This window comes from Pseudopodoces humilis, chromosome 1, assembly GCF_049639895.1.
Source record: "Pseudopodoces humilis isolate 2021_Gansu_Grassland_sample_001 chromosome 1, ASM4963989v1, whole genome shotgun sequence".
NCBI classification, from domain to species: Eukaryota; Metazoa; Chordata; class Aves; order Passeriformes; family Paridae; genus Pseudopodoces; species Pseudopodoces humilis.
In genome coordinates, this window is record NC_142200.1 from 148,709,336 (window position 1) to 148,727,910 (window position 18,575).

The following is an 18,575-nucleotide window of genomic DNA, read 5'->3' on the forward strand; positions in this document are numbered from 1 at the left end:
TGTGTTTTTTTCCCTGTGTTATTCTTCTACCTGTGAAAATTACAGCAATGGCTGGATTCAGACCTGAGGGTAGGAGAAGGTGTTTATTTCCATTTCTGAAGTGACTCCTTGGAACACATTTTACAATGTGGAGCCCAAGATATTGTTTTTACTGGTTTCCTTCCATTATCCAGAAGAATTCAAGGTGATCTGGGTGGAGAGTAAGGGACTAAGAGAGAGAAGCCTTCACATGGATTTCAGTGTCCTGCTGCACCCAGCTCAGGTGGAAAAGTGGCATAACCAGTAAAGATGAGCTCTTTCCTGGAGAGGAATGTTTTTCAGCCTCCCAAAGATCATGGTCTCTACCAGCAAAAATGGAGCCTGGGGTAAGAACTCAGGAAAGACAGACAAATTTTACCCATCTCTCCCCATAAAAGTTTAGATAGAAAATTTCTTGCAGCTGCTGCATTGCTGCTGGTGTGAAAATCAGCAAATTTACTCTGAACACCATCATGCTCTAAAAGCGTAAGACAAAAAGCAATAAAAACCAAATAAAATTCCTTCTTCTGCTGAACAGATCAACCACTGTGAGGCTCAGCTGATTTCTGAATGTGTGATGGCACTTTCTGCTCTCCCTGTCTCAAGCAGGGTTTTAAAGTGTCATATTAAGACTCTTGTACATCTTGACCATATCAAATAGATTTTCTGGACTGTAATTAGGCCCTGAAATTCTGAAGTGGGGTTTCCACACTGATTTTAAAAAGACAGGTTAGTAACAGATATGAGGGCACAGGATCACAAGGACTTCTCAGGGCTCTTGTTCTCTGCTTTTAGAGAAATTTGGATTAAGGGATTGACCCCAAATCCCTCTGCATCAAAAACAGTTGGTCTGCCCAAATAATTTCCATTAGCTCTATATCATCTATAATAGGCACAATTATTTGGCTGCATTCCAGTATCTGTGGCATCCACTGTCACCTAAATAGGGTTATTGCACACTGACTCTTTGTCCTTCTCCAGTCAGCTCAGCTGTTTCTAGCATGAAAAAGAGCAGGAATCTTAAAGATATCATTTTGTCCCTTCCTGAGATAAACCCTAGCTACTATCCAGGGAATATTTTCCTCAGGGATGACTGAAACTGGAAACAGAAGTGGTTAAAATCACAAGATATAACTCAAATTATTATAGCATTAATATCAGTTATGACAAGGCATGACATGGAGATTGCATTTTTGCTAAATTCTATATTGAATATACAATGTTGAGCAGGATTCAAAAACTTAAGGAATTAAGCTTTTCAGGATGGAGATTGCATTGAATTTAGATGATTTTTACTGGTCTTAACACGAGTTTAGGAGCATGTGCACTCATCACACAAGATTATTTTTCTACACGTTCTTGCCTGTCACATGCAAGGTTTGATAACACAAGTATGAAAACCATAAGCAACAGAAACTCCTTAACCTTTGGAGAATAAATTTGGTTAAGTATGATTTACTTTCAGTTGAAGCAGAGCCAGAGCAACAAAAAACTGGGTTGAAGACAGAAAATTATTCCCAGAGTGTGCAAATGCTACAGGGTTTACAATGCAATGAGTAAAGGCAGAAATAAAAAGGTGCTTCCAGGCCTGGGGGAAGGAGCTGATCTCACTGCAGCCTGAAGAATGAAAATAATAATAATAACAATAACAACAACAACAATAATAATAATAATAATGATAATAATGATAATAATAATGATAATAATAATAATTATAATAATGACGATAACAATAATAATAATAATCATAATAACAACAAAAATCACTTTTAGGTGTTAACTTTCAAGTTTCTGCCAGCTTAGGTGTAAATTAAATTACTTGATCTCAAACTTAGTGTCTTACCACGACTCATTGTATGATATTGGTTAACTTTTCTGCTCCTATCCTCAGGAACACCAACCAGATACCTAAAAATAAGCAGTACCTTCCAGTTAAGTTTTTTTTAATGGAAATATTGAATTTTTTCGTGGGACCACTTGAGTAGTTTCTTCTACATTCACATTCAGGTGGAATTTTCTGTTGGGCTTTTGCCCACTAGTTTTGTCATCATTTTCTCATCTTCCCTCAGCCAGGCAATAACCCTTTTTAGAACTGATTTTTTTCTGTCCAGCTCAGTGCCTTACACCCTTCCCCACACACTATAACTGTTAAGTTTAGCAACATAAATCTATTCTACTAACAGTATATATTTTATATGAACAAAATTCAATAGTGAATCCCATAACAACTATCCCAGAACACTCCTGGTTCTTCTGTCTTTATCTGACATCAGGAGAGGTCACAATTATTGTCTTTAAGTCATGAAATAATTTCAATTTTCAGTGAAGCAAGGACAGCTGCTCAATACTTTGTTTAATTTGAATTATGATTCAAGCTCAGGTTCAGTAAACCCTTGGTCCCTCTTCCAAGGGATGTCCCACAGTGATGAACCTGACCTTAGAGTAGGACCCGAGAGAGGAGAAAACATAAAAATATTAAAAGTGGCCCAAAGTGTTTTTAGATTGATTATTGTAATAAAAATTCTACTGGCATCATGCGTTATCTGAACCAGTTTGTACCTGAAATCCTTCCCTGTAAGGTCCCAGATGTGCTGTGATGTAGGAACCTGTAGGAAAAGGGAGATGTCACTGTCTGTAATGGGCTTGGAACAGCCTTTAATTATAACAGTGCTGTTCCCTGCTGGCCAGGGAGAGCTCTGGAAACTGAAACTGAGATCAGCTTCGGTAGCAAGAGACACAATCACATTTACAGCATCACTGTCTGGCTTGAGCTGTGCTCTGGTATTATCAAATGAAGATATTAATATGGTACTCTTAATTTCTGTCATTATCCCCGAAGGACAAAGCTTTCAATCTGATCCTGCCCACTGCAAAATTTGTCAGAAGGATGGGGAATTTTTTGTGGAAATTGTTTTATGACACACTATGAGAATCCTATATCCAAAGAGCTGAAAAAAAAATAAAGAATTGCAGTTTCTATGAAAATTTCGTGATTTTTGGGCTTGCAGAATGTAATGTTGTTTAGCTGCATATAAAAATACAACGTGTTCATATTTTGTGACATAAATTAAAGGACTGGAATGCTTATTTCTACTATATTTTGCTTCAAATGCCGTCAATTTTTTATGTATATTAAAATTTAACAGTATGACAAAAGTGTTAAAATATTATTTGCAATTTTATGGAATAATAGGATTTTCCTGTCATTTTGGATGTGATTGAACAAAACCACTGTGTCAAAGTGGACAATAAATAAATTTCTTAAAGCAACAGGAACACATCCAATAAATCTTTAATTTTTTAACGCAAATGTCTGCAATAGATCTGTTTTTCTTTATTTCCTCTATTACACTCAATTAACTTTTCAGACCATTTTATCTAAATTGTAGCTGGCCCTGTGCAGAGCTGTTCTATGGAAGGTGTCCCTGGCCAGGAGGTTGGAACTAAATGATCTTTAAGTTCCCTTCCAACAAATTCTAGGATTCTGTGGTTCAGGACAAGCATTAAACTTGGAGTGGGATTTATATCCAGCTGTTTTAGCTAAATCAAGTTCAGGCAATGATGAGAGGGTGAGGTAGTGCCTCTCCTCCCCTTCCTCAGCAAAAGCTTTACGTTCCAGCAGATTAGGTCGACAGGAAATTGTAGAAACACCTGGTTTTGGTAATAGAGTTAATTTCTGATGATTTGAAGGGACTCTAGAGAAACAACCACACCTAATCCACAGAGTGCCTCAACAAGTTAAAGATTTTCTCTCCATGTCCTGACTGAACAGATAATGACAGCGAGTAAAACAGAGCTCTGAGTCCAAATCAGCTTGATGGGAAAACAACCACCAGATATTCTCTTTATTCGGTGTTAACTGTGCTTTCCTAGCCAGTGGGACCTACAGAGAAAAGGTAAAACCTCATAAGGGAAAATGAAATAATTTTAAAGGAAAATGAACAATGCCAGGGTGGAAGTGAGAGGGTTTTCATTGAAAAGTTCCCTCACACCCTGCCTGACACTGAAAGCATTGCCAGACAGGCAAAGTCTAAGTGGGTTTGAGACAAAGTTGGAGAAATGAATGGAAAATTTGGAAAAAGCCAGAGTGACAAGTGGGAGCCTGAGACACAGATCACATTCCTGCCCTAAGCTTCCCCTCCGATGACCAGAAAGCTCCAAAGTGAACTTCCAGCTGAAACATCTGCCCCTTTCCTGGCAAAAAAAAAGTGCAGTTGTGTTGCAAAGACCACAAACTGGGGTGGGGGAACTGAAACTTCATCTGATTACTCTGAAAACAGCCCAAATTTCTTCAGTTCGAATGAAAACCCTTGTGTGGCTTTCCATGGAGGTGAGAGGGAGGACACAAACTGCTCCAGAAAAGAGTGACAAGGGGTTGTTTTCCCTCCTGATCTTTTATCCCCTATTTCCTGTGATGACAGTGTGGTTCTGTCCCCAGTTTCACTGGTTTCTAGGTTGTTTTATTTTTTATGGCTTTTTTCTCCAGTACAGACGCGTTTTATCCTACAGATCACAGACCGGTTCTCTATGAAATGTGTTATTTATTTTAGTCTAAAGACACATCCCTACTCCACTAGATGGCAGCCAGGACCTTCCCAGACCCCATTCCTCTGAAACAGGGTTCTCCTCTTGCCGGATTCCCTCGGCACAGCCTAATTAAAATGTTCCATTCGGTGGGTGAATTATCTCACCGCCTTTCCAGTGGCACCCTCAGCATTCCATACCAACGAGCTCCACCATCCATCCTACAGCCAGGACATCTTTCTTTCCCCTGGCTGTTTGTCCGGGTTTGACTTGATGATTTAGATGTCTTTTCCAATTGAGAAGATTTTGTGATGGTGAAAGCCCCTGGAAGTCCCTCTGGAAGGTTGTGGCACCTCTTTACGCTGGACATCCCTGGGTGGAGGGAACCCCAGCAGCCCTTGAGGCCAACCTGCCAAGCCTTGTACAGGTTGTGAGATTCCCAGGCGTGGATTTGGGCATTGCTGGAGCTCCTACTCATCCCTGAATAAAATCCAGAGTTCCTGAACCCCCCAGCACGCAGCCTGGGAGCTGATTTCAAGGGTGCCAAGTGCAAGATGTGTCACTTCACTTTTCCAGCCACACTGGAGCCCACCCTCAGGGACACTATGACTTTCCAAGGCAGCAGACGGACAAATCCAGGCATGGTGGGAATGAATTGCACTCCCTGTGGGAATGCCTCACACTGCTGCTGGAGTGTCTGCAATGGGGATGGGCTGTGGGGCCATCCCCTCGCTCTGGAGAAGCAACAGATGGCAAAGTTGCCAAAGCAAAGGCTGAATCATTTGGGTGGATTAATCAGAGCCTCCTGCCAGGAGTTCTCAGGCTGCATCCCAACACACAGCAAATGTGGATCTGGAGCTCGGTGCAGGCAGCAGGGTTGTTGTGGTTATACAGAGCTCAATTCAAGCTTTAAATCCACCTGAGATGCCAAGAGAAAAAATAAAAAAGCATTAACAGCTGGCCTGGGCTCAGTGCCACAGCTCTTGGCTGCTCAGCTGTAGGAAATTCATTCATGGTGTCCCCTTGGTCACTTGGTTGTGACAGTAGTGAGCACATTTATGATGGCAGCTCTAAAAATCACAGATTGCCACCACAGTATTTTGACAAAACCTCAGCAGTGTCCTGCTATTTTGTTTCCTTAGAGATTTTATATTATTTAAATATATTTAAATGGATTTTTGAGAGAAAACTTTGTAGGTTTGTAGGGACCTCTGTGAGGATCAGATTTGGTAAAAGCTGGACCTGAAGATGGATTCTTGTTTTGGTAGGTGGTTGGATATTTCTAGGTTTTATTAAAGAAAAAAAAGTGGATTTTTTGGTGGAGAGGAGAGGAGAGGAGAGGAGAGGAGAGGAGAGGAGAGGAGAGGAGAGGAGAGGAGAGGAGAGGAGAGGAGAGAGGAGAGGAGAGGAGAGGAGAGGAGAGGAGAGGAGAGGAGAGGAGAGGAGAGGAGAGGAGAGGAGAGGAGAGGAGAGGAGAGGAGAGGAGAGGAGAGGAGAGGAGAAGAATCTTATGACTAAATGAATATTAATGGATTTTCCACATATCACCACCACAAACTCCAGAGTTCTTGTATTTTATACAGGGGATTAAAAAATACCATTCCACTGAATATATAAATAGCTGAAAATAGCTTTTGCTATTTCCTCCTGTTGAAAGAAAAAAAAAAAAGGGCTGCAACAATGCAGAAATTGCCAAAAATAACTTACTATTAGTCTCCTACCCAGGTCTAGACGGAACATTGTGGAAAAACTGACTTTTATTGAAAATGAACATTTTATTTTCACTGATTTTAGAGTCCCTGTAATGTTTCTGAAGGGTTGTTGCATCTTTGGGCAACAGTCCACACCAGCTGTGGGAACCAGATTGACCCACTCTTATGTTCAGTGCTGAACACATGCTTAATTCTATATTATTCCAAAGCACTCATTTGGTTTCATTTTTATTAATTAAATTTCCATTGGTATTTTTAATAAGGAAATGCAGAAAACATTAAAAATCAAAATACATTACTCATCTACTGCAGAAAAATATCCTGGAGTTCCCTTTTGCTGGCCACCTTTTACTTGTTTCCTGCTGAAGAGATGTCTGGAAGAGGAACCATGTATCTCATGTTTTTTTTATTAGGAAAATAGAACTTTTACCCTTTTTACCATCTAGGAAGGTGCAGAGAGATGGGATTCACCTGACAATATTTAGTAGTCTAAGAGGTAAGTGCCTAAATCCAGTCCAGGCAACCCAGGCTGCCTTTATAGACAGAAGAGAACGTTTTGAGGTGTGATTTACCTGACTCATTTTAGACTTTTAGTACAAAAATGGGAAGAATGGCACAGCAGACTCCCCTCACAGGGTCTCCTTGGCTTTCAGAGGAATGCCACCTGGATCAGCTGTAGATGTTTTGGCAGATGGTCCCTCCCAGCACACTGCTCCCCAGGGCAGGAAATGGTGGCTGACACTGCACCAGGGCCTGTAGTGACAGGGCCAAAATCAAATGGCTTCAAACTGACTGAGGGAAGGGTTGGGTGGAATATTAGGAGGAAATTCTTTGTTGTGAGAGTGGTAGCTTTCTCAGAGAAGCTGTGGCTGACCCTGGATCCCTGGAAGTGTCCAAGGCCAGGTTGGATGGGGCTTGGAGCAGCCTGGGATAGTGGGAGGTGTCCCTGCCCATGGCAGGGGGTAGGATGAGATGATCTATGTGGTCCCTTCCAACCCAAACCATTTCACAATTCTCTGAAATTTACAGTTTTCAAGACCACCCTGGACTCTCCTCAAAGCTGATTCCCAGCAGCTGTGACCAGCTTTACCAGTCAGCTCTTCTGTTTGGCACCCACGGGGCCCCTCCTGCATCCATGAACTCTGCACTAGGGTGTGTCAGCATCCCGCAGGGTGCCTCAGGGCTCACATCCAGGACACTCTCAGAGCCCTGCACGGCCATGCAGACTCTGGGCTCATTCCAGTCTCTCTGTCCTGGCTCCACTGCTGCTCAAGAGCCATTTCTTGGGCAGCCAGTTTTGTCACAGATCACAAAGTATTAGACCAGCTCTCCCTGTTTCCTGCTCTGGGTGCTGGAGAAGTTCTTCTGACCATGTTAAAAATGAAGTTATGACCCAGTCTTGCTTCCTACTGCAGTTGCAGGCTTATTTTTGTCAGGAAAATTAATCCACAAACACCAGAGGTTTATGTCCAAAAACGAGACAGAGGAGTCCTTTTATTTTATTTGAATAAAGAGAGATGTCATGGGGCATTCCCCTGGAGTCTCTCAAATATTTTGGAGGACACAGCCTCCTTTTCATCCTAATTTCATGGCTGCATCTCCCTCTCCCTTTCCCCACTGACTGATGTACCTGAGAGGTTCAGACTTACCAGAATGCCTGATACCTAAGATTCTCCTCTAATGTATAACTCTCCCTCTTAATTTTTAATTCTTATGGAATTTATAGTGTTTTCCCATTGTCTCTTTCATCTTTCAATACCCAGTTTCATTTATCAGCAAACATACAGTTTGTTTGTAAAGGCAAATATCTTTTTTCCATTCACCAATCAGTGGAATCTTTCCCATTGTTTCTTTTATCTCTCAGTGCTGGTTTTATTTACCAGCAGACCCACAGCTCATTTGGAAAGACAAATCAGTCATTCCTCTCATTTTGAGATTAAATACACCCAGTCTTGTTCACATCCTGATTTCTCTCACCTAACCACACAGACAATCCTGAAGTTTTTTTCAGTACTAAATTAAACAGGTACTTACCTGTTTTCCTGGCACATGGCACTTGCCTTGTTTTTCATGACATGAGCACGGCCACAGGACAAAATACACTGCAGTGACCAGGTGCCAGTCCTGTCTGTCCTCCTCCCTCAGCTTGTAATGCATCTCTTTTCTGAGTGCTCTTTCAGAACCTCAGTAACAAAAGGAAAGTAGCTTTTAACTACTGGTTATATTTTAATCTCCCTCTGTCCCTGCTTTAAAAGCTTTGGAGAAAAAATAGAGTGGCTTTTAATAAAGTAACAGCTATTGAAGCACCAGTAATTTTCTTTCCTCCCAGAGACTCAGTGGAGGACATTTAATTGGATTAATTCAGTGTTCGCATTTAAAATGTTGGGTTCTTTTTGTTTCTCTCTCTTTTTTTTTTTATTTTTTCTGCCATTCTCCCCTCCTCTCCTTTCTGAGGCTTGCATTTATCAGCTATTTCACAACAATTCAGATGCTTTTAGAAGGAAGTTGTTACCTCTGTACCCAGCAAGAGATCTGCCAGAACATTGGCACCTCAGCTTCTGATGTGTGATGGACAGGAATATTTGGTGACTCATATAATGACAGACTGAGACAACAGGAAGTTAAATTCCTCTAATTTTTCTGCTTTTTTGCTTCACAGGGGACTGCTCAGCTTTTGGTCATTTTTGGTCACTACTCTTCAATGAATGTTCCACTTTTTATTTCTTTATATCCACATATTTAAGCAATGAAATGTAAAATAACGAAAGAAAAATGAAGTGTTCCCATTACAGTTCAATGTACGTGTCAAAAATCCTTCCTTAATGAAAACAAGGTGTTTTTCACAGATTGTTGATTTTGAGGAAAGATTATCCATGCTGAAATGTTTGATCCATCTGAAAAACTAAAATTCAGACGCAGATGTCAGGCCCGAACAATTCAACGCAATTCAATACCATGAATAATCATGAACACCTTTATTTTGCATTTTCCTTAGGGCTCCTCTGAGCAGTTGGAACAGGTATTTGCTTAATACTGGTTTTGCTTATGACACAAGACCAGGCTGGATGGGGTTTGGAACAATCTGGGATAGTGGAAGGTGTCCCAGCCCATGGCAGGGGCTGGAACGAGATGATCTTGAAGATCCCTTCAACCCAAACCATTCCCTGATTCTGCAGTTCTCTAATTCCACACTGTTTACTGTTTTCCCCCTGCATGCCTGTTTACCTGAGCTCTTATAAAATATCTCCAGGAACTGCAACCATCTAAATATCTCAATAAAGAGATTATAACCAGTCTGTGCCAGCGTGTGCCATCAGCAAGAGTAGATACAAGCAGCGATGGAACATATGCTGATAAAAGAGCCTCATAAAAAACATGAGGCTTTTGAGATTTTGAGTGCTGAGGGCTCTTCTTGATGAGAAAAGCAAGGCTTTTAGCAGCAAAATTGGGCAAACAGCAAGCAGCTGCTTTCCCACTGGGTAAACACGTGCAGAGGAATCGGCAGCCAGGCAGTCCAAAGCCTCTGTGGCTGCTCTGTGCTCACCTTGAAAGCCAGGGAATTGCAGGGATTGACACGTGCTGGGGGAAAACACAGTGTGAGAGCCATTGCTGGGGGTGTGTGCAGCTGGGAAGCCTGGATAAATAACCCACCAGGGCCAGGAGGCACGAACTGCTCTGCTCTGGAGGCTCAGCCCAGGGCAGGAGTCATCCCGCAGCAGTGGAGCCAGAGGGATGCTGGCAGGGGAGCCACGAGCTCAGCTCAGCCCAGGGCAGGTTCTTAGTGCTGGTGAGCAGCTCTCCATTGCAAGGGAAGATTAAAAATCTGCCTGAGGTAGAAGTCACCAAAACCTCCAGGAAAAAGAAGTCCCAGTCTGGCCAAAGCTGCCGTCCCATTTGCAGTGCAGGTGCACCAGGAATTCAGCTCTGAGGTTCAGGATGGATCTCTGAGCCAAGGTATGAAATATAAATGAGATCAAGACTAAGAAGCAGAATGCGACACAGGCTCCTCCTGGTAAAAGTCAGCCAGGGAAGGCAGCTCAGAAACACTGGGTGTTTTTCCTTTTGCAGGGATGTAAAGTTTAAAAATGTCTATTCTCAGACCTTCTGACTCATGTGTTCCCTCTTCTGATTCTCCTGACAATATCTCAGCAAAACTAAACTACAGTGGCTAAACTTTGGGAACCTAATAATTGTTAAAAATCTGTCTTGGATCCTAACTAGTCCCACATTGTTGGATTTTCTCTGATCCAGACCAAGGTGTGTGTCATAGGCTTCCTAGGGAGTCTGCAGGATATGCAGGCACCTCTAGGGGCTGGTTATTTTTTCCTAAGCAAAATGTGTAAGACAGTGAGATGAAACACACTGCAGATGTGTAATCACTCAGCAGTGGCTTTTAAATTGTTCTCTGTTTAATTTAGAAGTTTAATTTTTAGGCATCTGACTTTAAAAGTGTCTAAATTGCAGCATTTGAATCCCAATTCAAGAATCACAGCTGAATCCTATCTCTACTGCATGCATGTGTAAGTGATTTTTTGTAACTGAGCTGCAGCTGAAAGTGGGATGAATCTTTTCTATTGAATAATTTAGGAAGGGAAAAAACCCCTCTAAGACCATTGAGTCCAATCATTAACCCAGAACCATCAAGCCCACCACTAAACCACATCCCCACTTGCCACATCTGTGTCTTTTAAACACCTTTGGGGCTGGGGACTCCACCACTTCCCTGTCCAGCCTGTTCCACTGCTTGACAACCCTTTCTGTGAAGAATTTTTCCCTAATATCCAATCTAAACTTCCCCTGGTGGAACTGGAGGCCATGTCCTCAAGTTCCTCAGGACTTTGGAGAAGAAACTGCCTCCCTCTGGTTACAACCTGCTTTCAGGTGGTTGTAGAGAGCACTAAAGTCTGGCCTCATCCTTCTTTTGTCCAGGCTAAACACCCCCAGCTCTATCACTTGGTCCTCATAAGATCTGTGCTCCAGACCCTTCTCACCCTTTCAGTATCCCACTGCTTTCCAAAGAAACAAGGCATGCAGGGTAGCAGGAGTGAGAGGGGAACTTAAGGGGGAAGCAGGATGGAGAACAGAGGTGCTCTGGGAGACATTGCAGGCACAGAAGCTGAAAAAGAGATGGCAAATGGAGCTGCCCACCAGAGAAAACCAGAAGAAACAGACCTGCACATGAGACAGAAAATCAGGCAGTTTCTCTGCAGCAGGTGAAACAAAAACTTGCTGAGAAGCATCAAATCCTGTTCCATTGCCCCTCTTATTTGCTGTGCTGGTTACTTCAGTCTCCTCTGCAGGAGACTCAGGAGCCAGCCCTGGACATGTTCAGCAGGTGAAAGGTTTGATTCACTCCCCTCACATCTCAGAGGTTTGGGGCTGTGAAGAGGAGAAACCTGTTGCTGCATGCTCTGAATCGTTCCAGAGAGCAAAGTGAAAACATCAAGCAGATCTGCAACATGGTCCTTAGAATTGATTTTTCCAATCTGCTTAAATCTACAGCTTTGCTTGGTCGGTGTTCATGAAATAAAGTTTTACATAAACAAAAAGCAATCAAACAAAGAAAACCTTATAATCTGCTTTATGAATTCTTCAGGATTTCAGCTGTCTGGTTTCTGTTATTCTCTAATTTAAAGTTGCCTTAGAACAAGCTTTTCCACACATTCTTTCCCTGTATATTTCACATATGAGCTGTATCAATTTTCATATGAAATGATATTGGGTTTGCACACAGGGTTTTGGTGGTGAGGGCTACAGGGGTGGCTTCTGTGAGAAGCTGTGAAGCTTCCCTCATGTCCAGTGTGGCCAAATGGCTCCATGTCCCATTCTGCTTCTTAGTCTTGATCTCATTTATATTTCATACCTTGACAAAAGTCAGCCAGGGAAGGCAGCTCAGAAACACTGGGTATTATTCCTTTTTCAGGGATGTAAAGTTTAAAAATGTCTATCTCAGGCCTTCTGACTCATGTATTCCCTCTTCTGATTCTCCTGACAATATTTCAATATTTCAAAACTAAACTACAGTGGCTAAACTTTGGGAACCTAATAATTGTTAAAAATCTGTCTTGGATCCTAACTAGTCCCAGTTGTTGGATTTTCTCTGATCCAGACCAAGGTGTGTGTCATAGGCTTCAACATGGACCTGCCACTGTCCAAGGCCCAGCCCATCAGTGACACTGGGAGTGACTCTGGCATCACGAAGGTAAAAAGGGGGGAAAAACCCTCTGCAATTTCACCCAAAGAGAAGAGTGAGGATCTGTGAGAGGAACAGCTCTGCAGACCCCAAGGGCAGCACAGAAGGAGGGCCAGGTAGAATGGGATCCACAAAGAGTGATCTCAGCACTCACCCAGTGACACTGTGGTTACCATGGAAACAGGGTTTGGGTGTTACAGTCGAGAAAAAGTTTATTTTATTTTTAATGCCCATCTGGAGGTTAAAAGCCACAAGGCAAGACTTGGTTCCAGTCTCTCTCTCTGTAGTGTTTCCTCAAGAGAACAGAAATGAAACCACGGAGACTTAAAGCATTTCAGAGTCCCAGGAAAAACAAAGCCTGAAAGAACTGGAGCAGCAAAAGTTAAAGAAGCAACCTCTTCTTTTATGAAATATTTCTTTTAAAGTTAAAACGCAGCTTTGGAAAGGGAACCAAACTTAATCCTAAGAACTGGTGGCAGTACTCAAATGTTGAAGGAAATCTGTTTAGTTAGGTATGCAAATTGTGAGGGATTTAATCAAAATTCATGGCCCCATAGAGCATCTCTGTTGTGCTTAGTCCTCTGAGCTGCTGAAAGGCCTGAAAGCAGAAGAGAATCTTTGTGCATATTTATTGCTTAGGTGGAGGGAAAGATTTTTCAAAGGTGCATAACAGATGATGCATAAATCTGACTGCATGGCAATTAAACCTACATGGCTAATTGCTGGGGCAAGCTTTAAATCCCCAATTTAGACATCACTGTAATTTTAGACATTGCCTCAGGGGAGACTGTGGGAAATGGTGGCAGGAATATGCTCAGGAAGCCTTCAGAGACACAAAAGAAGTTTCAATGAGTGATGGAAATAAATTAGTGCAGACAAAACAAGTAAACAGTTGAAGTTCTTTTGCCTTCTGTTAGCTAGCCTGAAGTCAGGAATCAGATCTCAGCTGGTTGTGCAGAACATCTCTATTGCTATTAAAATGAAATCCAGTGAGATGGAATCCAGAACTTCCCACCTCTACTTCATCCAACCTCTGCTGGCCACATCTTAAGGGAGATTCAACTGACATTTGAAAGAGTCTCTGTGTCCCCCCTCCCAAATTTAGCTTCAAAAATTGATTAGAATAGAGTACAGTAGCATAGAATGGAATAGAACAGAACAGGATAGAATGGAAAGGAATGGAATGGAATGGAATGGAATAGAATAGAATAGAATAGAATAGAATAGAATAGAATAGAATAGAATAGAATAGAATAGAATAGAATAGAATAGAATAGAATAGAATAGAATAGAATAGAATAGAATAGAATAGGTTTCTCCATTGGAAGGAACCTACAGTGATGCTCTAGCCCAACCATCTGATGAATTCACTTCAAAAGACACTTTGATTTAGATGAAATGAATCCAGTTTCATCTGTCTGCCCAAAATGATGGGTTTTTCAAAAGATGATTGTTCATCCACACGAGCAGTTTGCAGTGCAGGACAGTGGCACATAGAGAGAACTTGATTCCTTCTGGGTGCCAGAGAATGTGAATGCAGAGATGAAGAGTTGACTCCAAGTTTATTGCTTTCACCTTTAGATGATTGACATTTTCATTCTGAGCTTTCACAGATTTTAAGTTTCTATTTCTTCAATAAAGAAACCCTCACTCTGTATCTGGAGTGAGAGTGCTTTACAAGAGAGGAAATTCTGCAAAGGACAACCAGAGGAAGATACATCCATAATTTATCTTCCCCTGGGTGAGGGTATGAACCAGATTAATTACTTTTCGTGAGCAACTGCTGGCAGACTGACCCTAGCTATTATTATAACCATTAAGTATCGAGGAGGAAGATAATCAATCAGTCAGTCTCTTACACTTGTAATCTTGGCATCAGAAACAATCAGGGAGGAGCAGATCTATTCATCTGCTGGCTTGTCTGACGGTTTTCCTACGTGTTCATCTCTTCCAGGCAGCAATATCTGTCCATCATCTGGCAGCTCTGCAGGACACGTTGTCAGCTGGTAGCAAACACAGAGCTGCTCAAAACACTTGGACATCAGCAGTTTTCTTTCCCTGGTGGAACAGACCAGAATTATTTCCTCTCTGTAGAGGGAAAGTTGGATGAAAATGAAAGCAATTCACATTTGTAAGAGCGTAAGAGCTGAGTCAGGGGCAGCTGAACAACAGAAACAACAGAAATCCAGCATGGGAGAGGTTTTCTCTCTATCTCCATCTCCAGAAGATTTTATATATTAAATATGGGTGCTTGATTTTTATTGTGGTCAGGACTTAACTGCAGATGCAGCCACTAAAAATGCCATGGCAAACAGCTGCTGCTGTCAATATATTGCATAAATCATCTCTCCACACATTAATCAAGTGGATGGAGTTCTGCTCAGAAAGGAACCTTCCTGTCACCTTTCCTCTGCCTCTCCAGACCTAATGCCTTCCAGAATGTTTTTGTGGAAAGCACAGGAGAGAAAAGCTCAGTGACTGTTCCCAGCCTGGAATGCCAGCAAAGCTCTTCCCCCTGCCATTAATTCATGAGAGAAAGGAGCCATTTCCATGCCTGTTTATCCATAGCACATGCTGCTCCAGGAAATCAAGCATTTCCCTGTCAAGCATCTTCCAAGTGGCCCAAAAAGAGCCAATTTATTTGTTCTGTGCTGTTAAATGATTGAAGAGTCGAGAGGAGGAATAATAACACGAGTCTGGAAGATCATATAAACATGAAATTTGAAGCTGTAACGAACCTCCAAAATGATCATTGTGCATTTTGAGTCATGTATCACTAACAAGGAGCTCAGCTGGCTGGTTGGAAGCTCTCTGTGCAGCCTGTGTCCTGATTTCCTTCAATTTCCTCTCAATGAAAGCCGTGTCCTGACAGACACACTCTCTAGCTTTTCATTGCAGCCAAGAACAAAACCAAAAGATCACTGGAAAGCAGCTGGGAAGCCCTCCAGAGGTTGCTTATATTCCTTCTCCAAGGGAGGCCCTGCTTGCCTAAAGAATTATTTTATATTTTATATTTTATATTTTATATTTTATATTTCATTTTGTACTTTATATTTTATATTTTATATTTTATATTTCGTACTTTATATTTTATATTTTATATTTTATATTTTTATATTTTATATTTTATATCTTTACATTTTTATAATTTTTATATTTTTAATATTTTTATATTTTTATATTTTTATAATTTCTATATTTTTTCTATTTTTTATATTTTTTATATATTTTATATTTTTTATATTTTATATTTTATATTTGTACAGTCTGTCCCTGCTGAAACCCGAAAGCAAAAAATCCAAATAAAAATATTTGTGTTATGCTGTTCTCTGTTAATTGACCACAAAAGTGTAGTCAATCCATAATGACAGAAACTGAAGCTGACAAACACCAAAATTTTCACAATTGTATTTTTTGCTTTTTCATCTTTGTTTTGCTGCCAATGCAAACCAAAAGATCTTATGCTTCCCCAAGCTTTAGAGAAGGATTCAGGTTGACATGTTAATTGATCACAATTAATTTTATCATGGGAGCTCTCAATTTAAGCCACTTAAATAAGCAACATATTGAAAGTGTTTTTGCCTGAGGTCCTGCTTATAAAACATGAAATTCACCTCACCTAAATATAAATATTTAAAAGTTACATGTCTCAGTCTATGCAAGACTCCCATTTTTTAGAGTCACTGGGGAAAAATAGGCACCTAAGAAGGTAATTTTTATCTTAAAGGATGACTAGTTCAGGCTTTGAAAGGCTACCTGCCTACCTTGCATAAATAAATCTCACTTAAGACTAGAAACAGAAATATGGTCATGAAACAAATTAAATTCAATATGAATTTTCAACCAACCAAGACAAAATTGAAAGGGGATTTACCCAAAACTGTGCTTCAGTTCAGTGGCAGAGCCAAGAATCAAACCCAGTTCTGCAGGGAGTCCCCTTGTTGTGATACAGAGCAGTAAGGAATTGTGACTCTCTGGCATTATGATGGGTTGTTACTCCAGAGTAAAATATTAAGGCAGGAGGAAGTGAGAGGAGAGTGAAAAGCTGGTGCTAGATTTTAGAAGCAGTTCCCAAAACCAGAAAGTGACTGGGGCAGTAGGATAAATGTTTGTTAAGAATATTATTTGTCTCAGATATTTGAGACAAACATTTATCTATATAAAATGCTCTGGGGGCTGGGGCCCCTCTGCTCTGGAGCCAGGCTGGGAGAGCTGGGGATGTTCACCTGGAGAGGAGAAGGCTCTGAGGAGAGCTCAGAGCCCCTGCAGAGCCTGAAGGGGCTCCAGGAGAGCTGGAGAGGAACTGGGGACAAGGGATGGAGGGACAGGACACAGGGAATGGCTCTCACTGCCAGAGGGAAGGGATGGATAGGATATTGGGAAGGAATTATTGGATGTGAGGGTGGGGAGGGGCTGGGATGGAATTCCCAGAGAAGCTGTGGCTGCCCCTGGATCCCTGGAAGTGTCCCAAGCCAGGCTGGACTGGACTTGGAGCAGCCTGGGATAGTGGGAGGTGTCCCTGCCCATGGCAGGGGGTGGGATGAGATGAGATTTAAGTTCCCTTCCACCCCAAACCATTCTGTGATTCTGTGACTTCTTTACCTCTTGCATAACCTTCCTTCCTTCCTTTCCCCACTGCTCATTAGAGAAAGCTTGTAGCCCTCCCTGTAAGGAACTCTCAGAATAATGTACCCTCTGGAACTGATGGTCTGGAATACACAAAGCAAGGCCTTCAGTGCTCACATCCTGTCCCTCTTGTAGGTACCAGCAGCCATTATCTCAAAATCACTGTGACCTTTTCTCCGCGCTCTGCTGGAGAAGGAAACTGTTCAACCCCAAAGAGGTAAATGGTCTGCAAATATTTTCCCATGTGAAAGCAGACAGGTTTCATTTCTGATCTCTGTCTCTAGAAGCATCTTGTTTATGCACAGTGGACGCTGTGTCCACACCCCACTCCCGGCTCAGCTGTGATAACACAAGTGTCAAGTGGTCCTAGAGATGCCCATATCAGTCACCCGCACTGTGACTCCCTGGTGGCCCAAGGGACTGGCAGAAAAACAAACTCAGCCTGCTAAGGGAGGTGCTGGAAGGTCCATCCTGGTGTTCCATCCTCCACCTGGTGCCTGGAACCATCCTCTCAACTCTGCAACATTGATCAGACCCTCATTGCCATCATGAACACTCAGACAATTTGCACGTATGTAGAGGTCTGTGTTTAGACAGCTAAGTTTGTGTGGTTTAAACTACAGAACAGGGTTCAAGCCTTGCCACTGGATCCATAGGTAGTAATATCTTTTATCTTTACCCTTCCCTTCCCTTCCCTTCCCTTCCCTTCCCTTCCCTTCCCTTCCCTTCCCTTCCCTTCCCTTCCCTTCCCTTCCCTTCCCTTCCCTTCCCTTCCCTTCCCTTCCCTTCCCGCACCTTCCCGCACCTTCCCGCACCTTCCCGCACCTTCCCGCACCTTCCCGCACCTTCCCGCACCTTCCCTTCCCTTCCCGCACCTTCCCGCACCTTCCCTTCTTCCTTCCATAAATATTTATTATATTTTTATATTTTTACAGAAAAGAACCATATACAATATATAAATACCTCCTTTCCACAACAATTTGTTGTTTTTTTTGTTTTTGTTGTTTTTGTTTTGTTTTTTTTTTTTAATAAACCTGCCTTTTAACTCAGTTTTGTTTCATTCTAGTTCACCCAAGGAATCTATTAGCAAGACTCTCAGTAATTCTCCCTCAGAGCTGGGTCACAACAAAGTTCTCCAGCCCTTGGAGCATCTCTGTGGCCTCCTTTGGACTTTCTTCAATAACTCCACATCCCTCTGATGCTGGGGAACCCAGACCTGGAGTGGGATCTCACAAGAGCAGAGCAGAGGGAGAACCTCCCTCAACCTGCTGCTCATGTGTCTTCTCCCTGCCCTGAATTAGGATTTTGATACCCTAAAGTCTGTAATTCAGTTGGTCTGCCTGGATCTGGGCAGGGCACCTTGGTTTGTTCAGATTTATAACGATAATCATACTCTATTGTTAAGTGTAGCGTGCCCTTAATTTTTGAGGACTGAACCCTCTCACACAGAATAAAATTAATAGTGTAAATTAACAGGGTTTTTTAAAATCTAAATAGTCCTA